A 26815-nucleotide genomic window follows, 5' to 3' on the forward strand; every position below is an offset into this window, starting at 1 on the left:
CTGTGCATTTGGTTGTGATTGACGAAGTGAGTGCGGCGGTCTCGCCTTGCTCCCCGCCGTGCTCTGCTTCGGGATCGGAAGCCTTAGTGCTACTGGGTTTCGAGTAAAATGTGTGCAGAGCAGTTGTGTGTTTGTCGCTGCCACATTCCTCGCACTTGATATCTGTCTTGCAATTCCTTGCAAGGTGGTTTGTAGAAGCACAGCATTTGAAGCACACTCCAAATTCTTTCAGCATGTTCTTCCGCTCTTCCAATGGCTTCCTCCTGAACTCACGGCATTTCTGGAGGGAGTGAGGTTTATCATGCAATGGGCATTGCTTCTCTGGATCCTCTATCTTTTTCTTTGTGGTGGTTGCCTGGATTGAGTTTGCGAATGTCGCAGGAGAGACCTCAGTCTTGTGTACGGAAATTGGCACTCTCGCTGTTCCTCGTTTCGCCGTTGTCCTTTCCATTTTTGGGAGATCTGGACTGGAAATCCCCGTGGTGCCAAACATGAAACTCGGGTCATTTCTAGTCTTAGCCAGGTTGCGGATAAACTTTGAGAAAAAAGAGAATGGGGGGAATGCAACCTGATGCTCTGACTTGTATCTTGAACCCGCTGTTCTCCATTTTTCCTGCACGTCAAATGGCAATTTCTCTACGATGGGGTTCACGCCATGGTAGGTATTCAAGAAAATGAGACCTGGTAAGTAGGGATCAGCCTGGGCTGATTCAAGCTCCATCAAAAGATCTCCAAGCTCCCGTAACCTTTTATTGTCTCGACCAGAGATTTTTGGAAAGTTCTGCAACTTCTTGAAGAGAGCCTTCTCAATGGTTTCTGGGCTACCATAGCACTCCTCGAGCCTCTCCCACACCGCATGCAGCCTTGAGGCGGGGTCGTCAATGTTTGCTGACCGGATCCTCTTTGCGTACTCTGCAGATTCATTTCCTAACTATTTCACCAACAGGTCGAGTTCTTCACTTGCAGAGATGTCTGCATTTCGGATTGCATTCCTGAAGGTAGATCTCCAGGCTCGATAGTTCTCAGAGTGGTCATCAAACTTAACGAGTCCTGTGTTGATTAGTTCGCGTCGAGCCAGGTACCTAGCAAAGTCTCCTAGTCCTGCTGATCCAGGGTGTGTCCATACTGGCGCTTGTGAGGCGGCATTATTGTCTGTATTGCCTAGCATGCCGTCATTTGCGATGGCGTTGGACTGTGGGCCCAAAGGGTTTCAATCACGTTGGTTGGATCCCCTTATGTGACTGTCTGGAATGTGGGTCTGACTTGGTACATCCACGTCTGACCCCACGTGCGCGACGCTGAGTTGGCGACTAACTGCCAGAGCGGGATATGCATTTCCACCATTCCTGTAGACAGCATTCATGTTCATTCGGAGTGGAGATGGCAATGCCTGAACGTCCACCCTTTGTTCAGTATGGTTTGGTGGAGGAGCATTGATGCATTGTTCAGACCAGTCCAAAATATTTTTTCTGGTGAGTTGATCACGGTCCTTGACAGGTATCTGAGTGCCAAACTCACTCCAATTCTCTTCCTTATCCATATTGGCTGCTGCCTCGAGCACCTCTGCCTGGGCCCTTGCAGCAGCTGCTTCTTTTTTGAGTTGTAGGGTGCTTAACTTAGCATCCAGCTCAATTTTCTTCCGTGTGGCGGTAGCCACTAATGTACTCTCTGCTATGCTTGCTTCTTCTTGTATGCGAGCCTTTTCAATTAGCATGGCTTCCTCTTCAGCCATGTAGGCAATACGGGCGCTTGCTGCTTCTGCTGCTGCGCGTGCCTGAGCTGCTGCCATACTAGTAGATGATGTCTGTGAGTGCGCTGAGGCTTTAGATCTTGTGGTGGACCTGGATGAGACAGAGTGCTGAGATCGTGTCTCTCTTAAGCCCTCCACACGGTCCATTGCATCTTGTATCACTGCCTGCACATTATCATCGAGCAGTTAAAGGAAGTGCTCTTGTCTGCGCACTCCCTCAATGCCCTCATCTGTTTTCACCTTCATCAGGAGGGAGATGTATATATTTGCCAGGAGCTTGTAGCTTGAGCTGCTCACATTCATTCGCTGGATGGCCCGCTGAATTGAGGCCACTGTGTCTGAGGCATTTGAAGCTTCAGATAAATCTGCTTCAACCCGGTTCCATGCCCGTTGTATCCTGGCATCCAGGTCCTGTTTCTCAGCCTCATAGCTTCCCAAGGCCCGTTGCGTCAACCTGACCTCCCTCTGGGGCCTTGAACTCCCTTGGTCCTCTTGAGGCAGGATGGGAGATCCTGGATTGCTTGGTTCACCTTCTTCAGCATCTCTCCCTGCTGAACTGTGGCTTTCCATGCTGCGATGCTTGCAGCACGATTTTAATGTAGACTCGTTGCAGAGCTCCTTGCTTGTTGCAGGCTGACTGCAGGGCTGGCTGCAGAGCTGGCTGCAGAGTTGACTGCAGGGCTGGCTGCAGAGCTGACTGCAGAGCTGGCTGCAGGGCTGGCTGCAGGGCTGACTGCAGAGCTGACTGCAGAGCTGGCTGCAGAGCTGGCTGCAGGGCTGGCTGCAGGGCTGGCTGCAGGGCTGGCTGCAGGGCTGGCTGCAGGGCTGGTTGCAGGGCTGGCTGCAGGGCTGGCTGCAGAGCTTCTTGGGAGCTTTAAGAAGAATATATTTTTACTATCTCGGCCTCGCCGTGCGCTGCGTTGCACCGCTAGTCGAGTAGATAACCATGTGTTCAATAAACCCTCGGAGCCAGGATGACCGTCCAACTCCGATCGTCATTTATTGATTGTAACAGTTAAAACTGGTGAGAAACACAGATACAGCATCTGTTATAATTCGGAAACACCCACACAATGAACACCACAGCATCAGAACATTGTCTCAGATAACAATAGATCCTGGAAGGACCAGGCCCCCACATTACCCCTGAACAACTAGACAAAGGCACAAGCTGGTGCGTTGCATACAGGCACATAGTGTATTCATCCCACTGCACCCCAAATGTACAGCATTACACTTAACACTAAACTGTGGATGAGATACTTCGTCATCACTCTCAGGATCGCAACATAGGCACAAGTCTGACTCGACCTACTAAATCACAAGTAACATCCACAATAAGGAAAGTCACAGGCTTCGTTACTAACTAGGCCTCGTATTTACTACAACAACTTAACGGCACCATAAAGGCATTTACATTGCTATAACGGTCATTCCAACATTACAACAGCATTTCCAATATTATAGGAATATAAACAACTTACCGATAATGCTTCTTAAGCTCCCACAATGGACAAGTGCGGCTGTGGTCTCACTGAGATGCGATGCGTGCCGCCATCTTGACTTATTTGTGTAATGGCTGACGCCTGCGTGGTACAGTGGAAATCTAACATCGTCACTTCCTGGTCACGTGACCAACATTAGCATCAAAAAACAGGAACTACCTGTGAACGTACGCTCCCCATCTGCCGTGAGGCAAGACACTTATGCTCACGAACACGGTCCGAGACATGTCGCTTAGTTTCCTCAATGTAACTCCTGCCGCAGACACAGCTTTTGTAGATGCCACAATGGACAAGTGCAGCTGTGGTCTCACTGAGATGCAATGCGTGCATGTCAGGGATCACATCCTTCACAGATGAGTTCAGATCACGAATTTTTTGTACTGTGTTAAATCGAACCTGGATCTTGTGTTTACTCATGATTTTGGAAATATTTTTGGTGACCCCTGCTATGTATGGCAAGGTGATGGTTTTGATTGGTCCTCAGATGGTTCTTTCCCAACGGTTGGGGTGATAGCATTACGGACTGTGAAGTCTGAAAATCCATTCATCTTTAGAGCTTGGTGTATGTGTTCCAGTTAATCATCTAGCCAGTGAATTTAGCACATCAAAATCTATAATAAACAGCACATTTAATCTCCGAAGCAGACGACGTCTAAACAAATGTAGACCAGTGTAATCTACCACTTACAATATCCTCCACTTAGATTATCCACCATTCAAAACACCCACCACTCAGAATAAGAATATGTATTTATACCAGAGGAATCTGATGAGATCTAAAGGTATTTTCACAGATGTCCAGTAGGGGCAGGTCAGAACGTTATTACAACAAATAATACAAAAAAATGCACAATAGGATTGCAAATTATTTTCAAGGTAAACAAATCACTTAAACACATATACAAATAATACTAAACTCAGACCATCCATCATTTAAAATTATCCACCGCACAGATCATCCACCACTTACAATATCCGCCACTCAGATTTTCCTCCATACAAAATATCCACCACTCAGATTAGCGACCACTTACAATATCCTCCACTGAGACTATCCACTGCACACATGTGTAGTGGCATAGAATAGTAGTGTAGTGGCATAGTGTAGTAGCATAGCGCTGGCTGCTGGCAGGGAAGGGTATCTGCGGCTTATGGCAGGCCTGACGTCAGCAGGCCACGTGACACACCAGATGGGGATCTAGGGGGGAAAGGTCACAGAAGGCCACACCAAGAACCGGTTGGTAGGTTCCAGAAAAAGGGCGTGGCCGGGGGCGGAGCCAGGCCACGCTGACGTCATAAGAGGGGCCCCTGTAGGGGACCTCGGGGCTGTTGTTGGAGTGGGATCCCCGTCGTGCTGCTGAAGTCTTTGTCACCGTTCTTCTCGTTGTCGTCTTCGTCTTCACCATCTCGGGGCTTCACCAGTCAGGTAGCCTACCGACTGTCCTGACTGAGGAGCGTCGCCGACAATAGACGGACTTATTGTACGAGTATGCTCTTTGGTTCTTTCGGTAAAGTCACGTAGGTAGAAAATAATAGATCACGACGTTTCGATCGCAACACAAGCAACCATCATCAGGTGGGACCAACACAGCAGGGGAAACAGCAGGGGAATTGTTGTGTTGGTCTCACCTGATGACGGTTGCTTGTGTTGCGATCAAAACGTCGTGATCTATTATTTTCTACCCACGTGACTTTACCGAAAGAACCAAGGAGTATTGATTCCTGCAGTCGCGAAAGCTTCAAATCAAGATTTAATTTCAAGAGTGTTAACCCCGATGGTGCTTGTTAATAAAGAAGTGCCTCCAAGTCTTATCGTCTCCGAGCAAGTCACTACAAACGTATCCACCGCTTACAATAATAACCCATCCCTCGTGCTGCGGGTCACACCTCCGCAGAGACCTCACCGAGCCCCGCCGTCTCCGGCGCTCACGCGGCACGTGGCGTGCCTGGGAAGTTTATTTGGACCGATGGCCTGAAGCCAACATTGCTGCAGCCGAGAGGTGCCAAGTCGCATATTTGGTCGTTCAACCAGTCGCTTCTCTGCGTGGCCCCTACCAAATTTGGAATTGTGTCCTTTCAACCACAATGCTCGTGTATACCTTGAACAACAACAACGACGACAACATCGCGTCTCGATTAATTTAATAAACATCGTTCCGTGTCCGCTTTGATTGGCAACTTGCACTCATTGTACGGCGATCTATGGATGCACGTGCTTTTGAAACCGCCCCCCTATGCCCCTTGTGTTTAAGTGTTTCGCTACAATGCGAATTCCTCTCGCATGCTCAGTGGCTCTTCAGCGGCAGAGCGAGTGGCTCGCAATCGGATGAGTCCAAGTCCAACTCCGAGTTTGGGGTGGGGGGAGGGGTTGACTCAGTCTGTCATCATCCCTTCAGGGCCGATAAAATCAGTACCACTTTCGGGGAATTGATGTTGATTGTCCTGTGGATATAGACTCTCCCCTGCCATAGGAACGAGGAATGTCCACCACTGAATCATGGCTGTAAACGGGAGATGAAAACCGCTCATTTGAGCAGGAATCACTTTGACGTTTTGATTTATGTTGATGTTGCAGCTTTACATTTCGGCTGTTATGTGTTCTGCTATGTGTTTGTTTTCACGGACTAAGCTACAGCGGTTCTCTCGTCGTGGTTAAAGAAAATGATCCGTGTGTTCATTCATTACATTTCGATGACGTTTTATTATGACGCTTGCTTACCCCAGTCAAGCTTCGCTGAGTCTCAAGGCATCTTGCTCATGAGGGTCCTGCCAAGGGTTTCGCGGTCGGGGCCAGTTTCGCTGTATGTGTGATTCCCCAAATTGAGTAATTTGCAGGTTACTTTTGAGAATTGAAGTGTTTGACCAGTACCGGTTACATCGTGTGTGTGTTTTTTAATCTAACAGTCATCTCAGTCAGTCAACCCATGCCACCTGGCTCAGTTCGATGACCTCCTGTCAGCGGGCGTTCGACACTTCACGTGGCCTTAAAGTGCACGTAGCCTGGCACGGGCGCCGTGGTGACGTGACCGTTACTTAGTGGCGAATGGCGGTGGTTGTTGTTGTTAGTTGTTGGTGTAAACTGGCAATTTTTGAGGAAGCCCACACGCACAACAAGGGGGGGAACGTTCAAACGCCCAGCAGATAGGTGCCCGAGTCGGGAATTCAACCCAGGCGTTGCTTGTCCTGCGGCACGAGTGTTACCACTGCGATGCCGCCATACTCGTGATCATCATCATCACCACAATAATAGTTTGAATATGTAAAGCGCTTTTCACCCGTACATCCCAAAGCGCCAGGGATTAAAACAGAACCGGGACAAACGGCCAAAGAACAAGAGGGTGAGGGGCAATTTGAAGAGGTGAGATTTGTTGAGACAGATTAAAAACAACAATACATTCTCACGACTGATTGCCTGGTGACCAAAGGCAAAGCGTTCTTCCACAGTCTGCGAGCTGCGCTGGCACAAAGCCCGAACACCCCAAGGGCCAGAGAGGCTCGACCTCGGGGTCCTTAGCAGACGGCGAAGCGAAGATCTCCGGGACCACGTGGCCTGGCGTGGGTCGACTCGTCCCTGGGGATCCCACTTCCGGGCGCCCCGTGGAGCTCCCATCGGGAACGCTCCGAATCGCCGTTCCCCTCCCTCGAGTGCGGATGTCGCGCGGCGCGTGGGCACGCAGACACTTTCATAAATAAGCACACACACACACACACCAGCCATTGTGCGTTGACAACGTTCCTGCGATGTTCACAGCACTGTCCGCCTCGGCTGTCAGAGAACGGGTGTCGCGTTGTGAGCACTCCGCTTGACGCACGGGCGTTTTACATCTTTGAACGCCCGTGCGTTGAGCGCGCGGTGCGTGTTGGTTCGCGTTCAATGTTTACACGCGAACCGCGTGGACGCGTCTTGGCATTGTTGAGGAGGCCACGGGGCTTGCGTGTGGTCCCGCCACCACCACCACCTGCTGCTGCTGCTTCTGACACCTCACTGAGTGGGCTCGTGATGAGCCACGGATGCAGCAGGGCTCCCGCCCGCCACGTTGTGATCAGGGTCGGGGAGCGGAGCAAGCTGCGGAGCCGGATCGCTGCTTCGAGGGATCACGAGAGGCGGCGAGCGGCGGCGGCCTGGGGAGGCCTTCATCCAGCAGTGGATTGACCGTGGCCGGTGATGACGAAAGCCATTTACAGGGCGAGGAAGGTGGCCTGGAGGGGAAACGTCGGGCCAGCAGCGTGGGCATCTTCCGCGCTCTGGTCGGAGCCAGGGTGTGTGGGCTGGAGTTCCGCCATGCGCGGCTGACCCACGCCGTGCCGGCCTTCAAGGAGCAGTGGGCGATGGAAGAGGCCGTGTGCTCGGTGGCAGATGACGGGGAGCTCTGCATGCTGATATGAGCTACCCGTCGGAGGCCGTCGGACTGCGAGAAGGGCTGCGTGCAGAACGAGAGAGAGCGAGAGAGTGAGCGAGAGGTGGGGGTTTACATAAAGCAAAGTAAAAAAAAATACGAAATGATGAACGAAGCAAAGTGCCGACTACACCGAGCATCTTGTTTCCACTGATCGTAAAAAAAAGGAGAGGATGGAGGGTGTGCGAGTGAAGGCGGTGGGTGGGGAGGGGACGAGGGAAGTGGAAGGGCGGAGCGGAGGTGGAGAGTGGGGGGGGCCCAGGCCGCGCGAGTCGGCACCCCCCAAACCGCGCCCCTCACACTCCCCGTGCCGGGCTCCCCCCCCCCCCCGAGTGACGTCGGGTATAGTTGTGAAATTATTAGAATGTTTTACCCTAAATTATTTAACTCGCCACGTAAATTAAACATGACATTTGCCATGACTTACAGGCGTTACTAAATAACGGGTTTTGCGCAGTGGGCACGACGTCGTGTCCTCTTCACATGCAAATGAGCACCGAGCAGCTGAATGGGGGGGTCATGGCCCCCCTCTGGACCCAGGCTGAACCCCTCCGCTCACCGCACCCCCCCCCCCCGTCTCAACTCCACCACCGACTCTCTTGGTTAAACCGATCGCACGCCTGACCACCTCCTTGATGGTAAAACGTAGCACCTTAGGGGCGCCGCGGTGGTGAGATGTTAACTGCCACGCCTCGTAATACAGGAGGAGATCGATCCAGACCCTGACGCCTGCTGCTGTATATTTCGAGTTTGCGGTGTCTCTCTCTCTCATCATCATCAGGGTGGCTAGGAGATGTTAACTACCTCGCCTGATGTACAGGAGGTCGTGGGTTCGATCCCGACCATGACGCCTGCTGCTGTATATTTGGAGTTTGCGGTGTCTCTCTCTCTCATCATCATCAGGGTGGCTAGGAGATGTTAACTACCTCGCCAGGTGTACAGGAGGTCGTGAGTTCAATCCCGACCTTGACGCCTGCTGCCGCTGTATATTTGGAGTTTGCGGTGACTCTCTCTCTCCCCGTGTTCGCGTGGATTTTTCTCCGCGTCCTCCGGGGTTTTCCCTCCACATTTAGAATCGATGTCGCGCCTTTAGAGTATTTGGTTCCACGTGACAAGCCAATTCGTTGTGCTATCATTTGTGGCCACGTCGCTTCTGAAAAAGAGATAAGTAGCTCAGTGGTAGGCCTTACCTGGTAAAATGAAAAATAAAAATAGTTTACTTTCATAGTTTTAATGTCTCTCTTTAACTCTCAACTCCTGCCACCCTAAAATCACCCTCGCAGCACGCGTCATCTCCGCCACCGACCGCTTCTGAACTGTTCCGCCCGCTGCGACTGCATCATCAGCACGCAGCCGGTGACGATCGCTGCTTCTCGCCCTGCCGCCCTTCGAACATCGCGTAAAGGCGTGGGCTTCGAGGGCTTGGGGCAAGCCTCCAGACGCCCCCCACCCCTTCCCATCACCCCCAAGGCACGTGTACATACATACGTGCAGATACAGGCACACGTGCAAGTGCACGCAATGCATTAAGACACACACGCACGCGTACGACAAGAACTCCATGCGGTTCATGGTGGTGATGTCACCACCCCGCTGCCCGAGACGAACGTTGAGGCTGTCGTGCAAAGTCTCGCTGGCATGTCACGGGACGAGACCACATGTCCCGTGTTCACTGCGATGAAGCTGACTGGCAGATGCACTGCATGCTTATGCATGGACTCTACACAAAGACAAAGATCCCCCGTGTAGCCTTAACAGACTTTTGGGGCAGGTGCTGTTAGCGAGCACCTATGAAGACCGGCGCGGCACATGATGGGGTGGGTGGCCAGGACCACACCCGACCGCCTTTGTCTCCCCAGTGGCGATGTTTACGCACCGCTCCAGGTACTCATTTGAGACTGAGTCGACCTACGGGAGACCCAGCACCGGTTCAGATAATCGTCACTGGGTGTTGGCCGTGAGCGGGAATCAAACTCTGGTGGCCAGGTTCGTAGCGCAGCGCGTTAACCACTACACCACCGTTCCCCAAGTAAGGCACACAAAGACACATCCACGTGCACAACACGCACCTCAGCACGCATGTAAACCTACAAGTAAGGGGCCGTCCATAAAAGACGTCACGCACCTAGGGGGGGGGGGGGAGTCAGACATTTGTGACGATGTGTGACGAGAGGGGGGGGGGGGGTTTGAGAAATGTGACGTCACATCAAAATGCGCAACTTTAAACACATACGTACTACAATGACAAAAGTTTAAAGCGATTTTAAGCATATTTTATGGTTTAGGGGGGGGGGGACAGAGCTTTGTGACGTCATATTTGAGGGGGGATCTGACTTTTTGTGACGCCGTGTGACGAAGGGGGGGGGGTCAAAAATCGTCCTTAATCGTGTGACGTCATTTATGGACGGCCCCTAAAGACAAACATGCCCCGTATAGCCTTAACAGACAAGTTTGGCACCTACTACACACAGCACACAGCACAGGTTCGCCGCATATTGGATTTAATGTTTAACCACGTGGTCAGTGCACGACACGTGATGAAAACATAGTCAGCGTTTAACATGGCCGATGTATTGCCCTCTGAAGCCCCCTGCCCTGTATTGCGCACACCGAGGGAAGTGTAACGTTGGCGTTGACGATGCTAAGCACTAATGTCCACATTGGCCAGACTGCTGGTGTGTGTGTGTCCCTTGGAAAGGCCTCGTGTTAGTGCTCCTACTATGTGTGATGACTTGTTTGCGTTCAAGGTCAGGGAGCCTGGTTTGGTTGGCAACGCTCGTGCCGCACAGCACAACGCGTCTCGGTTCGATGCCGACTCGGGCGCCTTTCCTGTGTGGCGTTTGTTCGTCCTCCCGTGGGTTTCCTCCCACAGCTGAACAAAGATCCCCGTGTGGACTTAACAGAATGTGCAGTTAACGAGCACACATGAAGGCCCGCACCGCACACGAGGGGGTGGGTGGCCAGCATCACGCCCGGCCGCCTTTGTCTCCCGAGTAGTGATATTTACACACTGCACCAGGTACTCGTTTGAGGCTAAGTCGACCTAGTGGGGAGGTCCAGGACTGTTTCAGATAACCGTCACTGGTGTTGACCATGAGCGGGAATCGTACTCAGGTCGCCGGGTTCGTAGTGCAGCGCGCTAGCCACTACACTACCGCTCCCCACTAGCCACCAATACCAATTCCCGCTATTCGCCACTAACTGACAGTGACCTCACCACGGCGCCTGTGCCAGGCCAAGTGCACTTTGAGGCCACGTGAAGTGACGAAGGCTCGCTGACCAGGAGATCACGGGACAAACCCAGGTGCCATGGGTTGGCTGACCGAGATGACTGGCAGATGTACTAGCTGTACCCCCTACTGTGCCAACTTGTTTCATTTTAGCCACCCGGCACACCGCTTGTTGTTGTGAGCGTCGCTACTCTGCCCTCCGTCGTTGCTGGAGGGCGACTGCCTCCAACTGCCCAGTAGCGTCCTTCACGAGCCTCCTCCACAGAGGTCGATCTTGACACCGCTGGTACCAGTCATCGGCACGTCCACTCAGCTCTACATCCTCCCGTGCCACATCACTCTATCTCTTCTCCAGTCCGTGTCGTGCCCGTTTAGCCCTCTCTATCCGGACAAACACACACGCACGCAAATGTGGTGGACGAACATCCCCTTGCGAACCATACCCTAACCCGCACCTCGTGCACGGCCACGGGAGGAACTCGAAATCCGCTCCTCGGGTTGCTCCCACCCATCGATCCCTGCGATGAGCGAGGTGCGTCGACGCGACCAAGCGGTTCACCCGCACCGAGACCCCCCCCCCCCGCACCGAGACCCCCCAACCCCGCACCGAGACCCCCCCCCCCCCCCGCACCGAGACCCCCACGCTGCTCCTGGGGGCCCACGCGACTTCGCTACGGTCGTCTGGATGAGTCCGCCGTGGTCACGAGATGTTTACTACCTAGCCTGATATACAGGAAGTCGTGGGTTCGATCCCGACCCTGACGCCTGCTGCTGTATATTTGGAATCCGCGCCTCTCCCCGTGGTGGCGTGGATTTTTCTCCGGGCCCTCCGGGGTTTGTTCCCTCCACATTTTGAAATCAAAGTGCGGCTTGAGGATTTGGTGGCTCCAAATTTCCACGCGAAAAGCCACTTGGCTGAGCTATCGTTTGTGATGGCCAGGTCGCTTCTGAAAGAGACCTACATAGTTCAGCAGACCGTCTCCTGGTACAATAAACTAATACACGTTCGTAGCTTTTAGTTCCTTCTGTGCCGGCCCGTGCCGCCAAATCCGAGTTCACAAACTCGGATTTGCCGTTTCCATGCGCGACCGCCAACGACAGCGCCCTGTTAAAGCGGCCTCCCGCTCGCATTGTAATGTGCTGATCAATAATTAATTGGCGTGCGGAATTAGTCGAGACCGTGAATTGAACGTGCACGCGTTATCACCCACAACAAAGTCGCACAGAAGATGCCCCCGTGTAGCCTTCACGGACTGTTGGGGCAAGTGCTGTTCGCGAGTAGCACCTGTGGAGGCCGACAAGGGTACACGAGGGGGTGCGGGGCCAGCATCACGCCCGACCGCCTTTGTCTCCCCAGTGGCGATGTTTACACATCTCACCAGATACTAATTTGAGGCTGAGTCGACCTAGGGGAGGCGCAGGACCGGTTCAGATAATCGTCACTGGTGGTGTTGGCCGTGAGCGGGAATCGAACTTTGGTCGCCGGGTTCGTAGCGCAGCTCGTTAACCGCCTTAACAGAATGTTGGGGCAAGTGCTGATGGCGAGCACCTATGAAGGCCGGAACGGCACGCGAGGGGGGTAGGTGGCCAGGACCACGCTCGGCCGCCTTTGTCTCCCCGGTGGCGATGTTTTTACACACCGTGCCAGGTACACGTTTGAGGCTGAGTCGACCTAGGGGAGGTCCTCGGAGCAAACGGCTCCCTGCTGCCTGGACCGGCTCCCTTAACAGCTTCATCACACGAACGCAGTCAGGGAGAGTGCTGCCGCAGGCCTCCAAATAACTAAAACTAAAATAGAATGCTTAATTTTTACCAGATAAGGGCTCACTAAGCTATGCGCAAGCGACGTGGCTATCGCAAATGGTGGCTGTATCGCAGCCAAATACTCTCAACGCGTGTTCATTTTCAATGTGGAGGGGGAAAAAAACCGGAGGACCCGGAGAAAATCCACGTGACCACGGGGAGAACATGCACACTCCGAATTTACAGGCTTCAGGGGGTCGGGATCGAACCCACGACCTCTTCCATACCAGGCGAGGTAGCTAACATCTGTCCGCTATGGCGCCCAATGCTCTCTGTAGGCACGCTCAGCGAATTGAAGAATTGTAACGTCCTCAACGCCGGGTAACGGTGTGGGATGATGATGATGATGTCAATGGGCAGACGATGGTTCCTTCTAGATTTGAAGTTTTCGTGACTGCAGAGATCCATACTCTTTGGTTCTTTCGGTAAAGTTACGTAAGTAGAAAAAATAAAATAAATTAAACCACGACGTTTCGGGCGCAACACAAGCGTCCGTCATCAGGTGGGAAAACCACAGCAAGAAAACAATTGCTGAAGTGGGCAATTGTTTTCTTGCTGTGTTTGTCCCACCTGATGACGGACGCTTGTGTTGCGCCCGAAACGCCGTGATTGAATCTCTTTCATTTTCTACCTACGATGGTTCCCTGGTGGAAGGACAGAGCACGTTGGGCGTGGGGCCGAGTCACGGGACCCATAGCTTGGCATTGACAAACGTTTGAGCCCGCGTGTCAGACCCAAAGCGTTCTCTGAATGCAGTGTTTTGTAATTCGCACGCCATTTTATTCATTTTAGGACGGTGGAATTCACGAATGTGTTGAGGCGCCTAGAGGCTGCTGCGTGGATACTTTGTCAGCAGTGGGCAGTGCAGGTACAGACATTGTTGTACTGTACTATGCTCCAGCGTGTGTGCTCACCACCTTTATCACAGTGGTGAATTATGGTCAAAATAACCCCCAGGACGAGCGCGGCGAGGTGTAGGCCCTCATCCAGCAGTGGATTGCCCAACGCGGTGTAAATATGCGGGGCAACGTACCGACACAGCGTGCCGCCTTTCACGACAAATCATCTCAGCGCGTCTCACAGTCTGTGATACCAACTTGCTCCGCGTAACTCCACAACACGGCCAAAGCCACGACGCTTGGGACGTGCCAACTTTCACAAGCAAGCGTCCGATTTATCAGCACGAATTGACTGCGAGACCCCGATTAACTTGGTGGTGGTGGTGCCTTCCACGAAACCAGGATGAACACGACACGCACACACAGAGAGAGAGAGCGCAATCCATCACATGAGGCACATGCTCCGTCCGCTGCTGTTAAACTTCAGCCGGCGTTGCCCTGAGAGAGACAGGCGCGTGCTGTACGGGCAGCAGACCCGCTCGCCGCGAGGCTGTTTTGCATTCACTTAGCGGAGCGTTGTCGGCGCTGGCGGCAGACGGGGAGACCGGCGTCAGCGCCTCGCCTTGAGCAGCGCCCCTTCCACCGCGGACACTGCCCGGCACGGCCACCCCTGACCCGCGTGTGGGGATGTCTCAAAGCGTTCGTCGTTTGAACGCGGTTACAACGAGCTGTGCATTCATTTGGTGAGCCGCGGTGCTAATGGTTAGCACGCTGGACGTTCAGTACGGAGGTTCACCGGCTCAATTTCATCTTCCGGCCGCCTCAGTTCGAATACGCGGGCAGGTTTCTCATGTGTCCCCTTGCCTCTGTCTGCCCAGCAGTGTGCATGTGTAGTGGCATAGCACTGGCTGCTGGCAGGGAATGGGATCTGCGGCATACGGCAGCCCTGACGTCAGCAGGCCACGTGATACACGAGAGGGCGATCTAGAAGGGGCACACCAGGAACCCGCTGGTAGGTTCCAGAAAGGGGGCGTGGCCGGGGGCGGAGCGAGGCCACGTGACAGTATAAGAGGGGCCCCTGTAGGGGACCTCGGGGCTGTTGTTGGAGTGGGATTCCCGTCGTGCTGCTGAAGTCCATTGTCGCCGTTCTTCTCGTCGTCTTCACCATCCTTCTCGTCGTCGTCTCCGCCTCTACCGTCTCGGGGCGCCGCTGGCCAGGCAGCCTACCAACTGTCCTGGCTGAGGAGCGTCGGCGACAATAGGCGGACTAATTATCATTAAGAGCGTTAACCCCGATGGTGCTCGTTAATAAAGAAGTGTCTCCAAGTCTTACCGTCTCCGAGTCAGTCACTACCTATGTGTGCACCGCGCGTGCGGTGTGGTGAGGTGTGGGTGCACCCACCTCTTCCAACACGTCTGCACAACGTGCAAGAGGAGTCGGAATATCCCCTCGAGTTCAAGTAGGGGGGGTCTTTCCGCCAGCAGTTGGCAATTGCAGGTCTGCGCCTTCACCTTTACTTGGGCAAAGGACGCAAATAACTGTGACGGTGGCTGGCACTCGCGCGGGTTACCACGCTCGCTGCCTGGGTGTAGCTGCTGCCCTCACGCTCGCCTACAGGGCTGTGGGCATCGAGGGGCAGCGAGCGAGTTACAAACGCCGTGTCCGGCCACGCGCCGGGGCGGCGACCCGCATTGTTTATTGATGGCCCATCTCACAACAGCGCTCACGGCTCAGTGGCGGCTGGCAACCCGTTTGATTGCATGTCGCTCGCTCCACCAGCGCGCGCGAGTGTGTTTGTGCCGAATTGGACTGGGATTTTGCTGCGCCGATTGTTTTGTACTTTTTCCCTCGCAAGGTTTAAATTCCTGCAGCTAAGTGGGCTCCAGACAGCAATATGACTGCTTCGCCACCACCACCATCATTCGTGCCTACCATGATGTATCCACTGCTAGGTGAAAGCCTCCCCCAAGCAATGATCCATCTCGCCCCTACGTACGCGCTCGTTCTCAATCTCGGCAGTGTTTCTCTCCTTGGGCTGCGATTACATCGCTGAGTTTCCACCACCTGCCATCACCCCCACCGCCCATTGTGTTGACGTTGGCGAGGTGCCCTGCCCCTGAGTTGTGACCGCGTGGAGACACTGTGCACGACCGTCGACCCGGGGTCGGTCACGGAGGCCGAAGTCCAGAAATCGCAACTCTGCGAAACGAGCGCCAGACCAACCACGGGGGGCATCGCGCGGGTCGCGCCGCTGGGGTCACCAAACACCGGCACATCACAGGCGGGTCTGGTGGCTCCCGAGTGTGCTCTGTGTGCGTGTAAGTGGGTTCTCTCATAGGTGGGCAGCGGTAGCGTAGCGGTTAGCGCCACGCTGCGCTATGAACCCGGCTTACACGGGTTCGATTCCCGTTCACAGCCAACATCAGTGACGATTATCTGAACCGGTCTCGGGCCTCTCCTATGTCGACTCAGCCTCAAATGAGTACCTGGTGCGGTGTGTAAACATTGCCACTGGGGAGACAAAGGCGGTTGGGCGTGGTGCTGGCCACCTACCCCCTCGTGTACCGTTCCGGCCTTCATAGGTGCTCGCTAACAACACTTGCCCCTACAGTCTGTTAAGGCTATATGGGGGATCTTTGTTCTCCCATAGACCCAAACAAAACTTATTTTTACCAGGTAAGGCCCACTGATGAGCGATATAGTTTTTTTTTTCAGAAGCGATACTCTAAACGCATGTTGATTCTTAATGTGCGGGGGAAAAACTGGCGGACCCGGAAAAAAATCCACGCGATCACGGGGAGAGAGAAGATGGAAACTCCAAATATACAGCAGCAGGCGTCACGGTCGGGATGGAACCTATTTCAGGCGAGATGTTAAGGTTCCTGCTCCTTGTCAACAGCACACCGAACAATCATCACACGCGTGCAATGGTACACATACGGACGTGCACAGATCCCCCGTATAGCCATAAGAGATTGTTGGAGCAAGTGCTATGAGCGAGCACCCATGAACCTATGAAGGCCGGAACGTCACACAAGGGGGTGGGTAACCACTACTACGCCCGGCCGCCTTTGTCTCCCCAGTGGCGATGATTACACACCGCACCAGTGACTCACTTAAGGCTGAGTCAATCTAGAGGAGGCTCAGGACCGGTTCAGATAATCGTCACCGATCTTGGCCGTGAGCGGGCTCTGAACTCGAGTCGCCAGATTCGCGGCGCCGCACGCTAACCGCCGCGGTTCTGCATTCCCACACGATAAGCCACTTCGTTGAGCTATCATTTGTGTCCAGGTCGTTTCTGAACAGGAGCCATATAGCTCAGTGGGCCCATACGTTGTAAAGTAAATTAAAAACGACACACTCCGTCGCACGCGTGGAGGCTGCGCATGACATTACAGTGCGCCAGTCGATACGCCTCACCGCCACACAGAGCCGTTCTTAAGGCCAATCGGACCAGACCACGACATGTTTATAATCCTCGGTTGACATTGTTATTCCTTGCCGCCTTTTTGAATTCTTTTATGTTCTCAAGACATTGATTTGCAGGGAACGCCATGAATTTATATTGAACCAGACAGTCCCTTTTCTTCCCTTTGGACGTCCTTATGAAACGGAGAGCGGATTAAGTGAGCGGTTTCTTTTTTTTATTACTCGCAGGTGATATAATCAAATTAAGAAGTGCCCTTTTGGGACTTCGTCATATTTTTGCATGTAACTTTGCGTGCGAGTGTTTTTTTTAATTTAAAGTTCACGAAGGACTCTCATTTAAATACACAGTCATCGTGCATTTGCATGCGAACGGTGGACATTCATGTTACGCTCGTTAAGTAATAGTGCGGCATTACGGATTAACCAAACACGCGCGCGCAAAAACCCCGTTGCCCTTTTCACACAGCTGCCCTATAAAAGCAATTACTGCGAATGTGCCTTGCCACGGAGTACCTTGCGAAACCTGTTCGCCGCTCCGCTCGCGCGCAGCTACAACCCCGCCTCGGATTTACGGGGAATGGGGGAAGGGGTCGCCTCTGATCCCCAAGCTCACGCGGCGCACCGAGCGTGCGAGAGTCGGCGACCTCCACAGGCGTTCGCGTTCACGTGTGGTCCCAGGCACACGCTCACATGTGGTCCCAGGCACGTGTCCACGCGTGGTCCCAGGCACACGCTCACATGTGGTCCCAGGCACGTGTCCACGCGTGGTCCCAGGCACACGCTCACATGTGGTCCCAGGCACGTGTCCACGCGTGGTCCCAGGCACACGCTCACATGTGGTCCCAGGCACGTGTCCACGCGTGGTCCCAGGCACGTGTTCACGCGTGGTCCCAGACGCACGTTCACGCGTAGTCCCGTTGCGTGCGAGGCTGTGCACGCGTGTAACCTGGTCGCAAGTGACTAAGAGGCGCTCACACGTTCCTGGCCGCATCTGTCCACAAACCCCGTGGGAGCAACCGCTGGTCAAAACAATCATATCAATTTTCTTGGTTCTTTCGGTAAAGTCACGTAGAAGGGAAGTAATAAAATAATAAAAATAAAACATAATAAAATAATTCTCACGACGTTTCGGCCACAACGCAGGCAGCCGTCCTCAGGTGAAACCAGGTCTGTCGAGGCGACAGCGTCTGTCGCCTCGACGTCTGTCGCCTCGACAGACCTGGTTTTCACCTGAGGACGGCTGCTTGCGTTGTGGCCGAAACGTCGTGAGAATTATTTTATTATGTTTTATTTTTATTATTTTATTACTTCCCTTCTACGTGACTTTACCGAAAGAACCAAGAAGATGAATCCCTGCAGTCACGAAAGCTTTAAATCGAAATCAAATCAATTGCCCTAAAGTATTATAAACCATCTTCATTCGAAGCTTTCGTGACTGCAGGAATTCATACTCTTTGGTTCTTTCGGTAAAGTCACGTGGGTAGAAACATAACTAATAGATCACGACGTTTCGATCGCAACACAAGCAATCGTCTTCAGGTGAAAAATACAGCAGGCGGACTGCTGAGGCACGAAGGAATGTAGCGAGAGAGCTACTGCAGCAAGAGGGTAAATATGTTTTAGATGGGTAGAACCCAAGGGTAAGTGGGCGGGGCTAGAGATGTAATTTGTAAGTAAATGTAGGATCGCAGAGCTTGGCATATCTCGGCTAATCCGAGGGGGGAGGGAGGGGAGGGGCTGCCGTAACGGGCGAGAGGGTGGGGTGACATTCAGATGGAACACAAATAGGCGGGTGTTGGGGTCACGGAGATTATCGTTCATGTGGATCATATCAGTGGATAGTTTATGTAGCCCGACGTTACGGTCACTGGCCTCTCTTCATAGCACATTAATGTGGGCTTTACCTGGTACGATTAAAAAATATAGAGTTTAGATGTATGTGTTGTTTTAAAAGTGATCTGTTTACTTTTGCTATACTCACCACTCCTCTCGTGTTCGTTTTACCGTTTGTTGTCGTCACGTTCTGACCCCGTGCTCTTACTGGACATCTGTGAAAAAGAGCCTCATAGCTCATCGGATTCCTCCTGTGTGAATTCATTTTCTGATTGTGCGTCGTCTAGGATAAATATTATTATACCCCTCCCCCCTACTCTGTTATGGCTTTCTATATTGTTTATAATACTCTTTGGTTCTTTTGGTAAAGTCCTTGTGTTGTTGAGCAAGGCAGCCTTATTGACACACGTCCCTAGCCGCTGTTGGCTGTGCCCTGTGCACCGCTCCACAAACCGCGCTTGTACCTTGAGCCTCCCCTTCGCAGGGGATGCCACTCATAAACACTGCGGCTTTAAAAAAATAAGAATGGGTTTTACCCTTCCTGGCAATCAAACAGCAGGCGGTAATATGTTCAAACACCAAATAGAAACATTTCGCTCGGATTCAAGTCCGCATTAACCACCCACAGCGCTTGCTGTGAACACGCAAACCAACACGCGCTGACATCGTCTGCGTTGTCTGTGAAACTGATTGGCCCGCACGACGCGGGTTCGCCTTGCCGCGCCAGCCCAAGAAAAAAGTAAAGGAGCAGCCCTGCAATTGCCAACTCACGGCACTGCTGGCGGAAGGACCACCCCCCCCCAGCCGCTCCCCACTAGAACTCGAGGGGATATTCCGACTCCTCTTGCACGTTGTCCACACGTGTTGGAAGAGGTGGATGCACCCACACCTCACCGCACCGCACGCCAACCCGCTGATCCACGAACCGAGCGGAGCGCCCATGCAGACTGCTGGGCAGACAGAGGCAAGAGGACAAATGAGAAACCTGCCCGCGTATTCGAACTGAGGCGGCCGGGAGATGAAATTGAACCGGTGAACCTCCGGACTGAACGTCCAGCGTGCTAACCATTTGCACCGCGGCTCACCAAATGAATGCACAGCTCGTTGTAACCGCGTTCAAACGACGAACGCTTCGAGACACCCCCACACGCGGGTCAGGGGTGGCCGTGCCGGGCAGTGCCCGCGGTGGAAGGGGCGCTGCTCAAGGCGAGGCGCTGACGCCGGTCTCCCCGTCTGCCGCCAGCGCCGACAACGCTCCGCTAAGTGAATGCAAAACAGCCTCGCGGCGAGCGGGTCTGCTGCCCGTACAGCACGCGCCTGTCTCTCTCAGGGCAACGCCGGCTGAAGTTTAACAGCAGCGGACGGAGCCTGTGCCTCGTGTGATGGATTGCGCTCTCTCTCTCTGTGTGTGCTGTCGAGTTCACGATCATCCTGGTTTCGTGGAAGGCACCACCACCACCGACTTAATCGGGACTCGCAGTGAATTCGTGCTGATAAATCGGACGCTGGCTTGTGAATGTTGGCACGTCCCAAGTGTCGTGGCTTTGGCCGTGTTGTGGAGTGACGCGGAGCAAGTTGGTATCACAGACTGTGAGACGCGTTGAGATGATTTGTCGTGAAAGGCGGCACGCTGTGTCGAGACGCTGTGCCGCATATTTACACCGCGTTGGGCAATCCACTGCTGAATGGGCGCAATGGTGATGAGATGTTGACTACCTCGCCTGGTGTACAGGAGGTCGTGGGTTCGAACACGACCCTGACGCCTGCTGCTGGATATTTGGAGTTTGCGTTTTTCTTTCCCCGTGTTCGCGTGGATTTTTCTCCAGGTCCTCCGTTTTTCCCTCCACATTTAGAATCAACATCACCCGTTCAGAGTATTTGGCTGCAACAAATGTCCACGTGATAAGCCACTTTGTTGAGCTATCATTTGTGCCCAGGTCGCTTCTGAAACAGAGCTGTGTAGCTCAGTGGGCCTTACCTGGTGATATAAAACATTTATTTTTAGTTTAGACTCAGCTCATCATCCTTATGGGTCAATAAAATGCACAACCACTTTTTGGAGAAGTCGACAGTGGTTTTCCTGAGGGAGACTCACCCCCGCCATAGGAATGTGGAATTTACACAACTACCCTTCAAGTAGGAGATGAGCACTGCCTGGATGCTCCCGTGAACAGGAATTCACTTTTGGCTCTTTCGGAGACACGCACGCGCTCTCCTATTCCGATTCACGATCTTGATTTCGACTGGAGTAATCCGACGTAACGGTGAAGCCCGTTTTCACAGCTGCCCCTTCTATTGTTGTGTTGCGGCAGTCTGTTGAGGAGATCAGTGCCAATGTCGAGCTCTGCAGGCCACAACGAGACGGCTTCAGGAAAGAGACCTCGTGTAGTTTGTAAGTTCATCCTCCTGCGTTGAAGAAGCGCCGACTGCAGCGGTTGACCGCGTGGGTCCGCAGTTTGGGCCACATGGGAACAATCGCACTGCGAATTGCCTTGAATTCTCACCTCGACTCGCCCGTCGATGTTCCGATGCAGTTGATGGCTACTCCGCTCGTGTCTTCGAGGAATGTCGACGCCTGGAGGTGCGATGTTTGCCCTCGCGCGTGGGGCGTTCCTTCTGGACGTCTGCGTTGCTCTGCTTTGCCCGCCGGCGTTCTTCCGGATCTGGGGTGAAATTCTCGGATGGCGACGGCGCAGTCGTAGAAGGGGGACCGGGAGGTGCGTTGTAATTTACAATTTTTATTTTATGTCACCAGGTAAGGCCCCACTGAGCTATGTGGCTATTTTTCCGAAGCGACCTGGCTATCACAAACGATGGCTCAACAAAGTGGCTTATCACGAGGAAATTTAGTGCAGCCATCTACTCTGGCACGCGGAGGAAGAATCCACGCTACCATGGAGAGAACAAGCAAACCCAAAACATACAGCAGGCATCAGGGTCGGGATCAAACACCATGTTCTCCGGTATACCAGGCGAGGTTGTTAACATCTCGCCACTGTGGCGTGCCCTCTGCAGAGATCTTGGTCGATGATGGTGGTTGTCATTGGCAAAACAATGTGTGAAGCTCCCTTGCGGTTGCCCGTCTCTGCGGACCAGACGGGAGCACAACACGGACTGGGTCGGCGAGAGAGTGGCCAGGCGCCCCAGGTCGTTACTGCAAAGTTTCTCTGGCAGGGCGATGGTTGATTTGTCGGTTCTTTTTTTCTTTCACAGAGCTGTTTTATGTGAGGCTTTAAGGTCGGGCTTCAATCCACGGTGACCCCTCGGTATCCTGCAGCGGGATCAGAGCGCACTGCGGCTACGACAGAAGGGCACATCAAGGGTGGCGTCTACTGCATTTCGGTCGAGGTGGAGAGCGCTTGTGATGGTTGGGGAATTATTTGTTCGGAGTCTCCAGCGATGTAAACTTATCTTGATTTGAAGCTTTCGCGACTGCAGGAATCCATACTCTTTGGTTCTTTCGGTAAAGTCACGTTGGTGTAAAATTTAATAAAAAATAAAAATAAATCACGACGTTTCGGGCGCAACACAAGCGTCCGTCATCAGGTGGGAAAGCGTGGCCTGCTGCTGAGGCAGACTGCTTTAAAGGTTTGAAATGGGTGTAGCCCAAGGGTCATAAAGAAGTGGCCGGGGCTAGTGATGTTAATGTGAGAAATTATCATGTAACTGTAAAACAGTCTGCCTCAGCAGCAGACCATGCTTTTCCACCTGATGACGGACGCTTGTGTTGCGCCCGAAACGTCGTGATTTATTTGTATTTCATTTTATTCCCACGTGACTTTACCGAAAGAACCAAAGAGGATGTAAACTAAACTTTGTATTCTACCAGGCGAGGCCCACCACTGAGCTACGTAGTTTTTTTCGGAAGCGACCTTGCCACGACACGATAGCTCAACAAAGTGGCTCATCGCGTGGAAATGTAGAACAGCAGCCACATTTCTCGAAACGCGTGTTTCTAAACGTTGAGGGAAAAACTGGAGGACGCGGAGAAAAATCCACGCGACCACGGGCAGAGACACGCAAACCCCAAATGTACAGGCAGCGTTAGGGTCGGGATCGAACCCACGACCTCCTGCATAGCAGGCGAGGAAGTTAACATCTCCTAGCCACCCCAGCGCCCACGAATGAAGTGAGATCAGCTGTTAGAGTATTGGCGATGTTCTCTAAGTTTGTGCCCTGTGTACTAAGGGCTGTGGCATCTGCATATATGAACTTGCGAGGTAATGTACATGGCCGGTCACGTTTATATATAAAAACGGCGCAGTAATACCCCGTTTTACGTCGGGGATGCGTTCCCTAAAAATGCGCCGACGAATATCGAAACGACGTGAATCAAAGCGATTGTGCAGGGCAGTTCAAGTGCCGTGGTGGAGGAGACGACGGCTGAGAGGCGACGGATTCGCGAGCAAGGAACGGACGGCGACTCACGCTGACGTGAGCGTGGGGGTCGAGGCGACGCAACGCGCCTGGGCGGCGTGAACTTATGAAGCGACGACGTCTTTGCGAAAGGAGGGAGGGGGGAGGAAACCTACATCGCAGTATCGCCGTTTTATGTTCAATCGAGCCGCTGGCGAGCCCTTGAGGCAGGCTGTTGTTCGCAAATTCCCCTGCGAGCCGCACTCCCGAAACTCCACGAGCTGCTGTTTGCACGCTCGCAAGCGCGCGCGCACACACACAATCTCGCATGGTACACAAACAAACAGTCTCAGAACACACAATCCCTCAAACCCACGCCTCGCACGGAAAACCACTCACACACAAAGACAAAGATACCCTCCGTATAGCCTCAACAGACTGTTGGGGCAAGTGCTGCGCCTGGCATTAATCTCCCAAGTGGCACAGCGTTGATGTACGGTGCCTTTTTTTGGAAGACTTTGCTGTTTTTTCCTGGATTTTTTTCTGTTGCGCGTAGTCACATTAAGATGTTTCTTGTTCATGTTTTTGTTTGTTGCAGTTGCACCCGATTTAAGGGCTATTCCTAATAAATTAAACTGAACTGAACTGAAATAATCACGATCATGAATGTCCAAACCAGTACAGAGTTCTGGACGTGCTGACGTTAACACACCGCACCAGGGTAACCATTTAATGCCGAGTCGACCTAGGGGAGGCCCAGGACAAGATGAGATATTCGTCACTGGTATTGGCCGTGAGCAGGGAATTGAACTTTTCCGTCACCGGGTTCGTATCGCAGCGCGCTAACCAATGCACCACCGCTCCTCAAATACAAATATCCCCCGTATAGCCTTAACAGACTTTTGGGGCAAGTGCTGTTAGCGAGCACCTATGAAGGCCGGTACGGGACACGAGGGGGTGGGTGACAAACACCACGCCCGGTCGCCTTTGTCTCCCTCGTGGTGATGTTTACGCACCGTTCCAGGTGCTCATTTGAGTCGACCTAGGGGAGGCCCAGGACCGGTTCACATATTCGCCACTGCTTCTTGTGTCTCGTCTGTTGTCCTTCCCCCGCACATCCGATTAGCACGGCTGGATATATACGGTGTGCACGTTAAACTTCGTTCGCACCGTACGTAGCCAACCTCACTAATCGGAGTTGCGGGTAAAGGACACACTATAGGGGCAAGAGCTGTTAGCAAGCACCTATGAAGGCCGGAACGGTACACGAAGAGGTGGGCTGGCCAGCACCACGCCCGACCGCCTTTGTCTCCCCAGTGGCGATGTTTACACACCGCACCGGGTACTCATTTGAGGCTGAGTCGACCTACGAGAGGCCCAGGATCGGTTCAGATAATCGTCACTGGCGTTGGCCGTGAGCGGGAATCGAACCCGGGTGGCCGGGTTGATAGCGCAGCGTAGCGCTAACTGCTACACGACCGCTCCCCACTGCACACATTCACACACACGCGCATCGCGTACGCGCGCACACACACAAACGCCAGATCAACAGCTGGCGGGGTATTTCAGTCTTGCAGGTACACGGCAGCGTCTGTCCCATCACGCATGGCCGTGTCTGAAATGGCTCGCAAGCAAAGCGAGCCCGCTGCTCGTGCAACAACAGGTTCCGGCTCAAAGTGCCCTCTGCGTGTGAGCGAGCTCCCTTGTTTCCGAGAGCGACTTTTCTGAAGAGTTCTCCTTCTAACCAGCAGGCCGTGTAACATTTCTTCATGCAAACGCCGACCCTGCAGCTGTCGACGGCGAAACAATTGCAATGGGGAAGACGCTGCTCGTCTTTTGCACGCACTCCGTGTCTGCGCGCGTTTTGAGTAATAGTTAAAGCCATCGGGCGGACGAAAGGAGAGATGCACAGACACACAGAGGAGGCGTGGACCCCACCGGTTGCTATTTTTTACCGCAGCAGAACGTGCGTGTGGCGTGTGGATCGGAGCTCACCGTACCGAGAGGGCCAGTTGCTGCGCCGTTATTTAAACGGTAAACAAAAACTGCGTTCGTGCGAGGAGCAAATGATGTACAAATTCAGTTGCTGATCGCGCAGCCGGTTGATGTGTGAAAACTCGCCTCTGTCATAGGAACGTGGAATTTCCGCCACAGGAATATGAATGAGATATGGGCACCGCCTCGATGCTCAATTGAGTGGGAGGATTACTTTTCATTGTACGCTCAGATAAGAGTATTTGGCTGCTAAAACTGGCACGTGATAAGCCACTTCATTGAGCTATCATTTGTGGCCAGGTCGCTTCTGAAAAAAAGCTACATAGCTCAGTGGGCCTTGGCTGGTAAAATAAAATAAAATTGTATAGTTTTAGTTCAGACACGCGACAAAATTGCTGTGGACCAAATAAAATACGCAGACAATATTCCTCGTTCACAGATCCGTCCTTCTTACACGTCTGATCAGCCACTTGGCCTTCTGGAGGTGTATAGTTTCAGCAGCATTTGTTTAGCACGTCCAGAACTCTGCACTGCTTTGGACATTCACGAACGTGATTATTTCGTGTGCCACGCGTTTGTGGGGTTTGCACCAGGACACAGACCCTCAACGATTTTACAATCAGCTCGCGGTGGACCAGATGACAACAACATAGCCCGGCATAACAGTCTAAGTGGAACAAACCACGTAGCATACCAACAGATTTTGTCACTAAAAATATAGAAATGTAGGCTTTGATTGCCACTTGGCATTCCCACAACAGAAAACTACAATATTTATAAAATGTATCCGCAAATGTTGTTTCACGTGACGAGAGGCTCCAAGTGCTGCCCCCCCCCCAATCGCTGCTCTCTTCCCAGAGTGCAGTTGGGAGGGGGGGGCAAAGTCCGGACTCCCCCGCACCCCCCCCCCCCCCCGTCAGCTGGTGATGGATCGCCAGGGCCCACTGCAAGCGCCGTAATTGCATCTCCCTGCATCGTGCTGCTCGTTTATTCCGCCGCGATATTTTCCTCCGTTGAGACTCTCGGCAATTGATGGTGTTTTAAAAATGAACGATGCCGGGCGCGGCTTTGCTCTCTATATCCCCTCCCTCCCGTTTCCTGTAAATTCCACCCAGAGCACCGACACCGCGCCTCTCACACGTGCGCTCCCCCTCCTCCTTCCCAGATGTTGAGGATGCCCCTCACCCCTCACCCCTCACCCTCCCCCCGTTCTCACCATGGAGCGTACGCCTCCCGATTCTGACGTCTCTTGTGTCTGCGTCAACGTGAACGACGTGGCGTTGTGACTCGTGCGGTGTGACTCAGCCTCTTGCACGGTGTAGCTCAGCCTCTCGCTTCGTGTAACTCAGCCTCTCCTACGTTGTGACTCAGCTTCTCGTACGTCTTGGTGTGGTCTGGGATTGTTGTTGTTGTTGAAGTTTCTGCTGCCCTGCCACAGAGTGCATTTACTGTTGAAAAATCGCAAACATTTTTTATGTAATTATGCAATTTGTACTCATGGACTTGATTTATCTTTAGTGACATGTTCAGCTTTCCCATACTCAGCACTCACGTCTTTTTTTGTATTGTTTGTCGTTGTAACGTCCTGACCCGCTCCTACTGTGAAAAATTTTGTTTCATAGCTCATCTGATTCGTCTAGTCGAAATAGAGATTCTGATTTATGAGTCAGATGTCAT

This window comes from Lampetra planeri, chromosome 31 (assembly GCF_965212315.1).
Source record: "Lampetra planeri chromosome 31, kcLamPlan1.2.h2, whole genome shotgun sequence".
In the NCBI taxonomy this organism is placed as follows: Eukaryota; Metazoa; Chordata; class Hyperoartia; order Petromyzontiformes; family Petromyzontidae; genus Lampetra; species Lampetra planeri.